We start from the raw sequence: 13,573 nt of genomic DNA, 5'->3' as shown, positions 1-13,573 counted from the left end.
TTTTCCACTGGAGATGTTTGGGCAAGTTCACTGTTAGCCTTGCTTTGAAAGTGAGTTTTCCTCAAGTTATACCGATACTGTCGCAGAGAAGACTTGAAAACATGGGTGCAAGCTTGTCTGGTTGCATCATCTTGGCTATCCAACTTGAACCTCATCTGTTGAAAATTATGGGAGTCTCATTATCAGCAACCTAGGAAGTATGGGACAGAGCAAGACGATATTACTAGTTTCCATACATAACCATACTTACAGATAAATGGTCGAGGAAGGTGTTGAAGTGGGTTTCGTCTTTGTCATTGCTGTATTGAATCCATGTTGGGAGGATACGTACATGACACGTAACGGCAACTGCTTCCTCTGATACTAACTTGGTTGACTCTGTAGCATCACGTGGCCTTTTTAAACCTACCTCAAAATGGATCTCCATTCTTCCTCCTCTAGATTTAGTTAACCTATCGAGCATTATCCCTGATGTTTGTTTCCTCTTGCGCCTAGGTTCTAGTCCAACAACGAACATAGGAAGTGTTAGTGTACATCAAACTGTGAGACTACATATAAAGAAGCATGCAACTGTAACTTGACTCCGGCAACTACATTCTTGTTGTTGAAGCTCACAAAGTTCATCTGATCGTGCCAACTCGTCTTGTGTCAAGAGTGCTTCGGAAGTAGTGTCAGGTGGCAAGGGAGCTTGGGAACGTGCTGTTAGCTGAGTTGACAAACGAGTAACTCGTGCAGCTGGTGGTATTGTGGAAGGTGTTGCAACAACTAGGGCTGTCTCTGCTTGTTTGGTGGCAGCTATTGGTTTCTGTTTGGCTTGTTCTGCAGCTCGTGTAGCACCGGATGCCCCGTTTGTACAATTTTCCGCTGGACTTTGACCTTCTATTGCACCATTAGTACCAGCAGAATCTGCAGGATTCTTCCACTTCCTATTCTGTGTGTCCTTAGTACTAACACCATCCCCTGTCATTATGTGTTCCTTCCTCTTTCTTTGTGACATGTTAAGTCAAGCCGACAAGAAAAAGGATTAACAATTTAGTTCTTCAGTACAAATTGATGCGTGATACAGACGAACTGAACTTTGATGTTAGACAACCACATGATAGGAGGATGTGATATGTACGAAAAACAGGACGGCATGAGATAACCAGAACTATGATGTGCAAACTAAGCAAAAGACATTTCACTAAATTAGAAGCAATGCAATAGAAGGTAGATACCATATGAAAGAAGACAAATATCACTCTACCAAGTTAACAATGTCTCGTCATAACTGGCGTTTAAACAAATGTGAAGCAGTACAAGAAATAAATCATATGCAAGATGCAAACAACATCACACTTATGATGTGTAAACTAAGGAGAAGGCATTTCAACAAATTAGAAACAATGAAAGCTAGACACCATATGAAAGATGCAACAAATATCACTCTACCAAGTTAAAATTGTCTCGTCATAAGTGCCATTTCAACAAATTAGAAGTAGTACAAGCTAGAAAAGAATGCAAGATGTAACCTATATCACAGTCCCAAGCCAAACGTGTCTTATGATAAGTGATTGTTGCAGGTTACACAACAGTAGTATTTTGATGTAAGAACATGGTGTGATAGACAGATGTTGTATGTTCTAGAAACAGGAACACGTGTCTTATTCACAATTATAATGTGTAAAGTAAGCAGATGGAATTCAACAAAATTAGAAGAAATACAAGCTAGACATCATACATAATATGCAACCACATATAACAATGCCAAGTTAGAGGGAGCATGTGTGATGGTGCCCTAGGGGAGACATGCTCATCGTCAACATAGCTACGTTGAGTGTCTATGCATGTGTTGCCTTGCAAATCATCTTGGGGGGTTGTGTCGGCGTTTTGGGAACGCGGGTCCCCAGACTTGCCTGCCTGCGGCCCACGGCATGGCTCTGCGAATGGGCCCGTACGGCCCATCTTCACCAACAAGCATTCGAGACCCTCGCGAGGGGCCAATCCTCGCGAGGCGGACAACACCAGACCTCCTCGGGAGCAGCCTCACTAGGCTAGCTCGCGAGGGGTGGAGATATCAAGGCAAGGCATGATGTGAGCCATGACGATCGAGACCAAGCGGGCGCCAGCATGCGCAGTGTCCTTGTTTCCTCTTTGGTGCTAAGGAGGCAAGGGCGGGCAAGGAGTGTCGTGGCGTCAAGCAAAGGTTTCCATATCAGTGCAACAAGACCAAGACCAGTAGGATGGCAAGACGGACGTTACCATGGAGCCCAAGGCGGCGTCACCACCAGAGCATTTGGCAGGCGAAGGCTGCTTTTGTCAGGATAACTTGTACTAGCTGTCCCCTTTCAAATTGGCCGTTCTGGCATCCCTTCCGTCTCAATATTTGGGGAGAGGACCAGGGCCTCTATAAATAGGATTAGCCACCATAGTAGGAGGCAACTGAGCCTCAGCCATCTCATCTTGGACTAGAACCAACCCATCTTCACTGTCACCAAGCACAAGAACACCTCACCTAAGGAGGCTGTTCTTCCCCTTGCACTGTTCATCCTTAGCCCGAGAGGCAATCCACCACACCTCACTGGAGTAGGGTATCACACCACAACGGTGGCCCGAACTAGTATAAATCTTGTGTCCTTTGTGCTGCGAGTTCGTCGAGTTAGCCTTAGAGATCCCGGCGAGGATGAGGGCGTGATTCAGTAGGGGGAGATCTTCGTGCGCACACCAGTGTTCGAACCTTGAGGGTTTTGCCGGAACCTGAGATACGACATTTGGTGCGCTAAGTAGGGTGCGCCGAAGCTTTCCTTCCGCCGCTGCGCGTCCTGCCGCTTCGTCATCTCCATGGCGGACGCTTGCCGAGCTCGCGCTGAGCGCCGAGCCGCCCTCGCCGCCCGCGTTGCTCCGACAGCTCCCGTCGGCGGGCCACCCCGTCGTTCTCCGTCGCCTTCCGCCAACGCCGCCACCGGCCCGGTGGGGAAAGAGCAGCCAGCATCCTCGCTGCACCCCTCGATGCGGCGGGACGGCCGCACCGCCACTCCGTTGCTAACCCCACCGGCTCTTCGTCTCACGCCCGTCGCGCTCCCACGGATGCGCAGGCCGCGCTGTGCATGGCGCGTGAACTACTGCGCTATTGCCCCATCGACGACCTCTACGAGTACTGGCTCGACCGCATCGCCAAGCTTGTCAGCACCACAGGGGGCTCCCCTGTGCCGTCCCTCTCGCTGCCTCGCCATCCGCCAGCTGCAGGTGACGTGGCTCTTGGAGCGCCTCCACCACCTCTGCCCCAAGACGGCGCCCTAGCACCAAGGCGTGCGCCACCTGGCGTGAAGAAGGAAGCTGCCAAGAAGTCCCTCGTCCGCAAGAAAACACTCCTGCACTCCCGGCGCCGCTACAGCAAGACCGAGCACCGCCTTCGCTGGCGGTGCGCGGGCATCAAGGCCAGGCTCTACACCAGCAAAGGGTCCCGGTGGCCACCGCGGGCTGCCGCGCCTTAACTCCCGAGCTGCGTAGCGTCGTCTGGCCGGGAAAATTCAAGCCAGACCTGCCTCTGCGCTACGATGGCACCCCCGATCCCGCGGAGTTCCTGCAGCTCTACGAACTGAGCATCGAGGCGGCCAACGGCGACTAAAAAGTCATGGCGAACAGGTTCCCTATGGCTCTCAAGGATGGTGCCCGCTCCGGGCTCCTGAACCTGCCTCCAGGCTCGATCTCCTCCTGGAACGAGATGCGCGACCGCTTCGTCGCCAACTTCCAAGGCACTCGCAACCGCCCTCTGGCCACGGGTGACCTACACCACGTCAAGCAGCAGCCAGGGGAGACCCTCCAGAAGTACATCCAGTGCTTCAACAACGTTCGTCTCAAGATCCTTAAGGTGACGAATGAGGCCATCATCTCCGCATTCTCCGATGGCGTCCGCGACATCAAGATGAAGGAGGAGCTCGCCATCCACGAGAAGCTGTGCACATCCCTGGAGCTGTTCAACCTGGCGACCAAGTGCACAAGGGCTGAGGAAGGGCGCCTTTCCCTTCTCGAGCTCCCAGCTGCCGACCTGGAGGAGAAGAAAGCCAAGCCCAAGGACGTGAAGCGCAAGGGAGCGGCTGTACTCGCGGCGGAGCCGGACACGAAGCGCGGCAGGGACCTGCCTGAGTCATCCAAGAGCAGCCGACCATTCTGCGCCTTCCACAATATGCACATCCACAATACCAACGATTGTCAAGAGCTTAGGGCCATTCATGACGGATGATTCGGTCGACGACCCGAGCGCAACGACCGAGGCTACGGCCAAGGACGAGGACGTGGCGGAGGATGCTGGGACGACCGGGGCCCACACCAGGGGTGGCGGGACCGGCCTCATGAGGACCGCTGGCAGGATCAGCCTCGCGAGGGTGCCTGGAGGGATCAGCCTCGCGAGGACCGTCCTCACGGCAATGTTGGGCTTCCTCCGCTGCCGCTGCCGCGAAGAAGGAACGACCACCACCATCAAGACGAGGGGGCTGGGGGCTTCCAGGGGCCGCGTGCTATCGCATGCATCTTAGGCGGAGCTCAAGCCCCAGCCTCACAGCGCATCTTCAAGCAGTTTGCTCACGAGGTGAACACAATCCTCCCCAAGCTCGAGGCTACACGCCTGCTCAAGTGGTCCAAGTGCATCATTACCATCAGCTCAGCAGACCAGCTCAAGTGTACGGCCACCGCTGGCGCTCTCCCGATGCTCTGTTCACCCGTCATCAGCAACGTGCAAGTCACCATGACTCTCATCGACGGCGCCGCATGGCGTAACGTCTTGTCCGTCGAGATGTTCGAAAACCTTCAAGTGCCCTATGATCAGCTTCAGCCTACCAAGCCTTTCTCAGGAGTGACTGACGGCTCCACCACACCTATAGGACAGGTCCGCCTCCCAGTCACCTTCGGACAGCGCGACAACTACCGCACTGAGCTCATCGACTTCGACGTCGCCCACATCCGTCTGGCATACAATGCCATCCTCGGCTATCCAGCCCTGGCCAAGTTCATGGCGGTGACCCACTACAGCTACAACGTCCTCAAGATGCCAGGAAGCGGCGGAATCATCACAGTCCCCTGCGAAGAAAGAGATGCAATGTGCTCCCTCGAGCGTGCCTTCCACGCTGCAGCAATCGACGACCCCGACAGCAAGGGCGAGCACCCTCCTGAGGCCATCCCCAAGAAGAAGAAGCAGCTACTCTGCACTGGGCCTCAGGAGAACGGCGCCGCAAGTGGAGCCGCGTCAGGATCAGCGCCCGCGGCCAGGGCGCCTCCCTCCCTTGCATAGGAAGGCGCGCCCGGCGGCCTCCTCGGGCAGGGCTTGGGGGCTCTCTTTTGGAGGGCCTCAGACCTTGCCAACACTACGAGGGAGGCACTCGGGCACCATTTGGAGGCATGCTTCATGGCATGTTTCCCTCAAGAGGACACAGGGCGAGGAGCGCCCAGCGCTCAGGAGTTCATTACCAAGACCACTCAGGAACTGCAGGATGCGAGGGCCATGTGCGGCGATCGCCGTTCACCTGGTGTAGCCCCCCATCCAGGCGAGGATGCCGGGCTGCGCATCTGCATCGACGTCCCAGGGCCCAACAGGGCCGCGTCTCAGGAGCTCTTCTGGCCTTCGCGCGTGGGATGCTACGAGGGCCCACCGCACAGCTACGTTCGTATGCCATTCGGCCTGCCGAGCATCGTGTCCGCCTACCAACGCAACTTGCAGCGCGTCCTGGCGGCTCAGGAGGCTAGGCACCACGCAGTCCTGGCGGAGGTGGAGACAGTCCTCAAGGAACCGCCTGGACCCACAGAGCCTCCCGAGGCTCAGGGCCCCGATGGCTCATGAGGAACAACCCCTTCGCCGCGTACCTTCAGCTGCCTCAACACCCCTTCTGCAACGGAACCAGGTGACATTTTCCAAGTTTATTTAGCTGGGAGCGCCCTCAGGGCTGCATCATTCCCGGCCACGTGGGTCCATCCCTGTGGCATGTATCCCTTCTTGTTTATGTCTTTAGCTTACCTTGCTGGGGGCGCCCCTCGGGCTCCATCATCTCCAAGCCGCTCGGGCCTGACCCAGTGGCATGTATCTCCCATGTGTTTACTTGAGCAACTTTGCTTTCCATGCTTAATCTATCTATGACTATCACCTCCTTGATTGTCACGTGCCACAGGAGCTGCTCACGCTGGCACGACGCTTGTGCTTCGGTCCGTCCCTGCAACGTCGACAAATCTGAGCGGCCGAGCTCTGGCCGCGCGTGCCACCTCACCAGGCCCTCAGTGCCTCCATTCCCTGACGGAGCACTCAGTGGCCGCCCGGCTATCATAACGGCAATCTACGCCCTACCTCGTGCTGACTTGTAGGAACCTCCTAAGGACCATGACAGATGGCACCGCGGGCTCCCTCTTCTCCCATGTAATCTGCTTGCGCGTTAAAAGGGGGGGCTCCTGAACATCGCGACTCAGGAGCTCTTACTGGCTCTCCAGCTCTCACCCCTGGCCTTGACCACGACATCACGACCTGGCATACCAGCGGCGGCTGAGCTCGCTCGAGGGCCGGGACCAGAGGACGTAGAGCACGTAGAGCACGAAGGAGAGCGTGGGTAGAGGAGGAGGCTCATACAGGCCTGACCTGGCTAAGCAACGACCGCCTAAGCACGAGCCTGGCGTCTCGCAAGGACCCACCCTCGACTGCCAAGATAAGTTTCACGCTCGGGTCAACCAGTCGCTACAACATAGAAGTTCTCATTTGTGTTGCCCCACTGTGGCAACGTAGTCTCCCTTTCCTACCTCTCGGCGGTCGCTTGTGCGCCAAAGGGGACCTCCTGAGCATCGCGTCTCAGGGGCTCTTACTAGACCTCGGGACGCTCACCTCCTGGCCTTGACCACGGCATCGCGACCTGGCATACCAGCGATGGCTGAAGCCTGCCTGGGGACCGGGACCTATCGGTGTAGAGCACCAAGCCGTCGCGAGGTTGGAAAGGGGAAACCGAGCCGAAACGGGGCTCGCACACGCACAATTTCATAATAGGGATAATATTAACGGAGGACATTACGGACCCTTTACACGCCCCCACGGGGTACTTCTCGATTCCTCGCAGGGAACAAAAGGAAAGAACTTCTGGGGGCCCTATCTACACGCGCCCAACAGACGACGCCATCATCAACAGTGGGCCACGAGAGGCTGGCGCCAACCTCATCCAGATCAGCGGCGGCGGCGGCCGGACGCTGCAGCCCTGCTCCGGGCGCGGCGAGAGCTTGGGGGCACGTAGCTGTCGTCGCTCGTCTCTGGAGTCTCGTAAAACTCGGGAGAATCGCTGGACTCCCAGGCATCGCTGCTACTTCCAGAGGAGCCGCTGGCGACGTGGGCAGCAGGCCCTGCCCTGCTACGACGTCGCCCTGACGGCCCCTTCTGGAGCAGCACTCCAGGCGGCGGCCTTCTGCGTCGAAGACCTTGAAGGACAGCGTGGAGGCGCCTTCGTGCTTGAAGTGGATCGCGAGGGCGCCCTCCGCATGGCACACTCGAGTGACCTCACCCCAGCCTCGGGTCATGAAGATCTTGCCCGAGGAGACGGCCTCAACTTCCGCTCCAGTCGCCGGTGCATCACAGTCAGCGTGCTGCAGCCAAAGCTCGAGGGCCCCCCTTGGCGGCATCTCGGCAGAGAAGAAAGAAGGGAAGCGGATCCAAGTGCTCGGAGGCATCGCCGCCCACAGCACAAGATCGCGCGAGGAGTCCGCGGCGTGGACTCCAGGGGCAGCGACGCACGCCACCGCGGTACAGCGATGCTCGCCGCCTCTTCCTCCTGAGCCCTCGGCTTGGGCATACAGGGGCAGCGGGTACCCAGGAGGAGGCCGCTCGCAGCAAGGCCTTGTCACCACCACGTCATGATGGTGGACCAACCTCTTCTTCAGCGGGAGCGGCCCTGGCTCGTCGCGGGGAATCTTTCCTTTGTCCACAGCGGAAAACCTTCGAATTGGCGCCATTGGTGTCGCTGCTGGCAATGGAGCAAAGGGGGAGAAGCGAGCGGAATGGGAAGAGATGGGCGACGGGGGCTCTACCCCCCCTCCACATTTATAGTAGGAGAAGGACAACCAATGCCCTCCACGATCACAGCTAATGATGGTTTTTCCTTGCATGCAGTAGGGACTCATCAAGTCGGGCAGTTGCCGAGGCAGCGTGGGGAAGCGGAGATGCCCACGTCCTATCAACCGCCACGCGTCGACCAAGGCCGCAGGCTGTTGGGGCCCGCGGCGCTCTGCACTTGCCTTTTGGCTTCGCCTCGAAGCCAAGCCCGAGTGCACCTTCGGCCAGGGGGCTACTGTCGGTGTTCTGGGAACGGGGTTCCCCAGACTTGCCTGCCTGCAGCCCACGGCGTGGCTCTACGAACGGGCCCGTACGGCCCATCTTCACCAACAAGCATTCGAGACCTTCGCGAGGGGCCAAGCCTCGCGAGGCGGATGTCACAAGACCTCCTCGGGAGCGGCCTCACCAGGCTGGCTCGTGAGGGGCGGAGAGATCAAGGCAAGGCAAACCTCACGAGGTTCCAATGACGTGAGACATGACAATCGAGACCAGGCGGGCGCCAGCGCGCGCAGTGTCCTTGTTTACTCTTCGGTGCTAAGGAGACAAGGGCAGGCGAGGAGTACCGAGGCATCAAGCAAAGGTTTCCATATCAGTGCAACAAGACCAAGACCAGGGACGACAAGACGGAGGTCACCATGGAGCCCAAGGCGGCGTCACCACCAGAGCCTTTGGCAGGCGAAGAGTGGTTTAGTCAGGATAACTTGTACTAGCTGTCCCCTTTCAAATTGGCCGTTGTGGCATCCCTTCCCGCTCAATATTTGGGGAGAGGACCAGGGCCTCTATAAATAGGATTAGCCACCACAGTAGGAGGCAACTGAGCCTCAGCCATCTCATCTTGGACTAGTACCCACCCATCTTCACACCCACCAAGCACAAGAACACCTCACCTCAGGAGGCTGTTCTTCCCCTTGTACTGTTCATCCTTAGCCCGAGAGGCAATCCACCACACCACACTGGAGTAGGGTATTACACCACAACGGTGGCCCGAACCAGTATAAATCTTGTGTCCTTTGCGCTGCTAGTTCATCGAGTTAGCCTTAGAGATCTCGGCGAGGCTGAGGGCGTGATTCGTTAGGGGGAGATCTTCGTGCGCACCCAGTGTTTGAACCTTGAGGGTTTTGCGAGAACCCGAGATCTGACAGGTTGGAGGAGTAGAATCTGTAGAGGCCCTCCGTTTGGAAAGGGCACCTTTATCCGCTGCCTTGCTAACTTCCTTCTGCTTTATTGATTTTGAATTCTCAAGTAAAACCGACAAGAGCAATAAAATTCACTCTTCAGAACTCATTCGTGAATGATACTGACAATCACTACTTTGATGTAAGGCAAACACATGATACCAGGATGGAATATGTATGAAAAACAGGACGGCATGGCATATTTTTCACAACTGTTTGTGTAAACTAAGCAGAAGCCATTTCAACAAATAAGAAGCAATGCAAGATAGACACCACATGAAAGATGCAACCAATATGACTCTGTCAAGTTAAAAGCGTCCCATCATAAATGGCATTTCAACAAATTAGAAGCAGCGCATGCTATAAATTATATGAAAGATGCAACTAATATCACACTGCATATACGAAAGGTGTCTCGTTATATTGATTGATGCGGGATACAAAAAACAATAGTTTTATGTAAGGACAGTCTTAATAGACAGATGTAGTATGTACTAAAAACAGGAAGGCATGTCACATTAACAGGTATAATGTATAAACTAAGCAGAATAGCACATGCAATTTAACCAGATTGGAAGAATTACAATCTAGACACCATATGCAACATGCAACCACATATCACGCTGCCAAGTTAGAGCAAGCACCTGCGTTGCTCGTGTAGGGGAAATGCGGTAATCAACTATAGAGCTACATTCACTATCTTCATCTTGCCTTGCTGTTTCTTGAGAATCATGTGGGGAGGCTGACGCTGCATTCCTTAAATGAGGATCTTTACTCACAGTAGTCCACTGGCCTGACTGCCTCGTCATAAGTGATTGATGGGGATACACAAGAACATTAGTTTGATGTAAGAACATGGATAATACACAGATGTACTAGTATGTACCAAAAACAGGAAGGCATGTCATATTGAAAGGTATAATGTGTAAGCTAAGAAGATGCAATTTAACCAAATTGGAAGCAATACAAACTAGACATCCGGCTGGGGTGGTGAGCATGATCATCTAGAACCTGAGAGCCTGGTGGGAGGTGGGCTGCTTCGCCAACATCGTGGCTTTTTAGCTGGCTTCCAGGTGATGCATGTCTGTGTTGGGCTTGTCACTGGCTCGGCCAGTGCCCTGACTAGCTATTTGTCATCTGGTGCTCACGGGATGGTGGTTCATGTAAAAAATATCTTCCTTATCTTAATAAAGACCGACTTCGGCATTTTGAATACAAGCTAGACACCATATGCAATATGCAACCACATATGACACCGCGAAGTTAAAGCAAGCACCTGGGATGGTGGTTCATTGCGAGCAAGGTCATCAACTACAGAGCTACGTTTACAGTCTCCATCTGCTAACACTACACCCTTCATAAGGATGAAACGTGTCTGGCCTATCCGCATACGACGCTGGAGCGACTTCTCTCATTTCTTTTCTGCTTCTCTCAAGGCAGTAGAGTCTGAAATACCCCTGCATAAAAACAAAATAGTGAGAGTACGGGTGAAGTGTGTGCAGAACTAGTGCACTGTAAAAGTAGCAGATAGGAGGTGGCTGAAAAATAAATGACAGGAGACATATGATAGCTCTACAACATTGCATGGCAAACAAAATTAGATTCTACTCTGTATGATTTTGTACTATATGAGCACAGGAAATGCAGGTACTCCTCTAGCACACCACCACATGTGGTCCTATCAAGATAACAGTCGACTGAAAATAAATAGGTCAGTCAATTTTTTTATGAACCGTCCGATCTATAAGGAACGGGCAGATGGCCTTCGTCTACCTCCGACTAGTCACTGTTGATGATCTTTCTTGAACCGGCAGCGACCACCAGCCCAGAGCCCTACCTCCGCCGCCCCGCCCTCCCCTCAACCTCACACCACCGCCGTGCATGGCAGCGCCCCCAGGCCATCCCTTTAATCCCGGCTGACCTCCAGATCGGGCGCCAGCAGCTCTAGGCCCCACACGCCCCTAAGATAAACACCGTGGCGTTGCTTCCCCGGCATAATAGGCGGACTAGTGCCTGTTACGCCGGGGAATGCTTCCGTTAATTGGGGATCAACTGACGAGGAATTGAAATCCGGGAGGGGGGGGGAGGACCTCTAGCTAAGGTGAAATAGTATATGAGGAGAAACCTTGTGCATCGCGAGTTACTAGGAACATCTAGTATCAAGAAGAGGCGGTCACCTAGTGTCTTCTGTGGGATGAATACCGTGCAAGCAGACACGTAAGATTTGCACAAATAAGGCAAGAGGAGTACCATTTCCGGTTGCCAGTGTGGTCGCCTCCATATGTCGCGCCGATCTTCTTCTTTTTGCCCATAGCCAAATTGTTGACTCTGTTGGAGGAGGGTGCAGGCTTGGACGAACCCATGGCCAAATTGTTGACTGTGTTGCTGTGGCCATATGTCGGCGGAGGGGAAGCAGATCCAAGGCGGTGAAGGACGGCGTAGCAGGAACAGCTCTGGTGCTGTGGACGGTGGCGAAGTTGGAGCAACAGCGGTGAGGCGCAGGACGACGTGGTTGAACTGGCTCGGCTACGGACAGCTCGACCTCGGCTTCAACTACTAGCCGTGGAGGGCGTTGCTGTTGAGGTTGCGGTGGACGACGACGACGGGGTATCGGCTCCGGCGTGATGGAGGAGGGCGGCGGTTGATGGGTGGGATGGGGTGCCGGACGGAGGATGCCGGGGTTTTGCGGCTGGTGGAGAGGTAGTTTTGGCACCCACGGAGTACGAACGGGGAATCGGACGGGGGGGAGCTAAGGGAGAACCATGTTCTGGTCTGGGACGCGCTTGTTTTTGGCTTTTTTGAACAGATGGGACGTGCTTGTTTGAAATTTGAGGAAAGTACAAACTTTGCCCCCCTCTTAAATTTCGGACCTACTGCGGGTCGGGGTAGGATGGTAATCCCAGGTGTCCCAAATTGTGGGCGGGAGCGATTTCGGCCGCACGCATGTGTGGTTAGGCGGCCATTCTGTATGAATGTTTTTCGGAGGAGGTTGCGTGGAGTCTAGATGAAGCTACAAACCTACCCAAGTTTAGACCTTTGGACGTTTGGCCGGTAGGTTTCACGGTTCGGAGTTAGAAAAGTAATTTCCTTCTACTACCAAACATCGGTCTCACGCGGTTTCGGGCGAGTAGAGGCTCTTTTGGCGCTTTGTTTGAAACTTTGAAACAGAAGCATTCCCGTTTAGAGTACTCTTGAACTTTGAGGATTGGCCTAAGTAGACAACGTTAAATTTGTCCTTGTATGTTTGAAAACCTCATTAAATTATCCGCTTCTTTTTGAAATTTGACACTTGAAAATCCTATAATTAAGATTATTTTGGAATGGAGGAGCTAAATTTGAATCTATTTTGTACAAGACTATATATGCTATTATGTACAAAATCAGAGCAAATATTGGTGCGCCCATAATTTAGGTATGATTTACAAATGCCATGATATCGAATTCAAATAATTGAATGGACTTCATGTTGAATTTGATTTTTTAAACCACCTTATGTTGAATCCAAATGTCTGCTAGTTCATAGCTAGCTATTTATAATGTTCATTGTGTGACTTTCGTATGTATAATGTGCTTTATACACACAACATGAACTATACTCACATTTATATTCGATTGCTAAAGCGATGCATTGTCTAGAGTTCAAAATACTGACCATGTGGATCAATTATGTCGAATAATAACATAGACATTCTCAAATTCGATAGAATCTAGATGTCTGATGGATTAATCACCGTTCCTTACACGAATTGCAAATATCATGATCCCATCCCAATATTTGGATACAATTTATATCTTTAATCAATGTGTACATCAGTCTTTTACGTGTAGTTTCACTCTCCATCGGTGGTCTCTTACACATGCTCACTCACTCTCTCCCGAGGTGTCTTTCTCGCAGACATGCTCTCGATATAACCCTCCCTCCCTCTTGTAACCATTTACGATTGTTTTCACTAACCTTTATCACAAGCACCCTTCCTCTCACAAGCATACACACGCACAATCCCCATCAACCCTTTCTATATACATAGACATGCCTACATGTCTCCTATACGCACATTATCTTTAGGCATGTCTCTCACGCATTGTCTCACACCTCTCTTCCTAATCGACGAGTATGGTTCTAGCAGAGCATTCTGTAGGATGCCCCTTAAAGTTAGGTTGGATGAATAGTAATATCAGAGATAAGGGGTTACCTTAGTCCGAGGACCTAGGGTTACAAATCCTAGCCGGCTTTGTTAGTGGACATAGAGTCCTTCACGATTCTGGTATCTTTGTCTTGTACGACCAGTCATCTATGGGTCTCCCTAAATGCGTCACGGGCCGACCAATGTGGCGCAGGACGGAACCGAAC

Source organism: Aegilops tauschii, chromosome 6 (genome assembly GCF_002575655.3).
Source record: "Aegilops tauschii subsp. strangulata cultivar AL8/78 chromosome 6, Aet v6.0, whole genome shotgun sequence".
Lineage (NCBI taxonomy): Eukaryota > Viridiplantae > Streptophyta > Magnoliopsida > Poales > Poaceae > Aegilops > Aegilops tauschii.
This window is presented reverse-complemented; position numbering follows the sequence as displayed.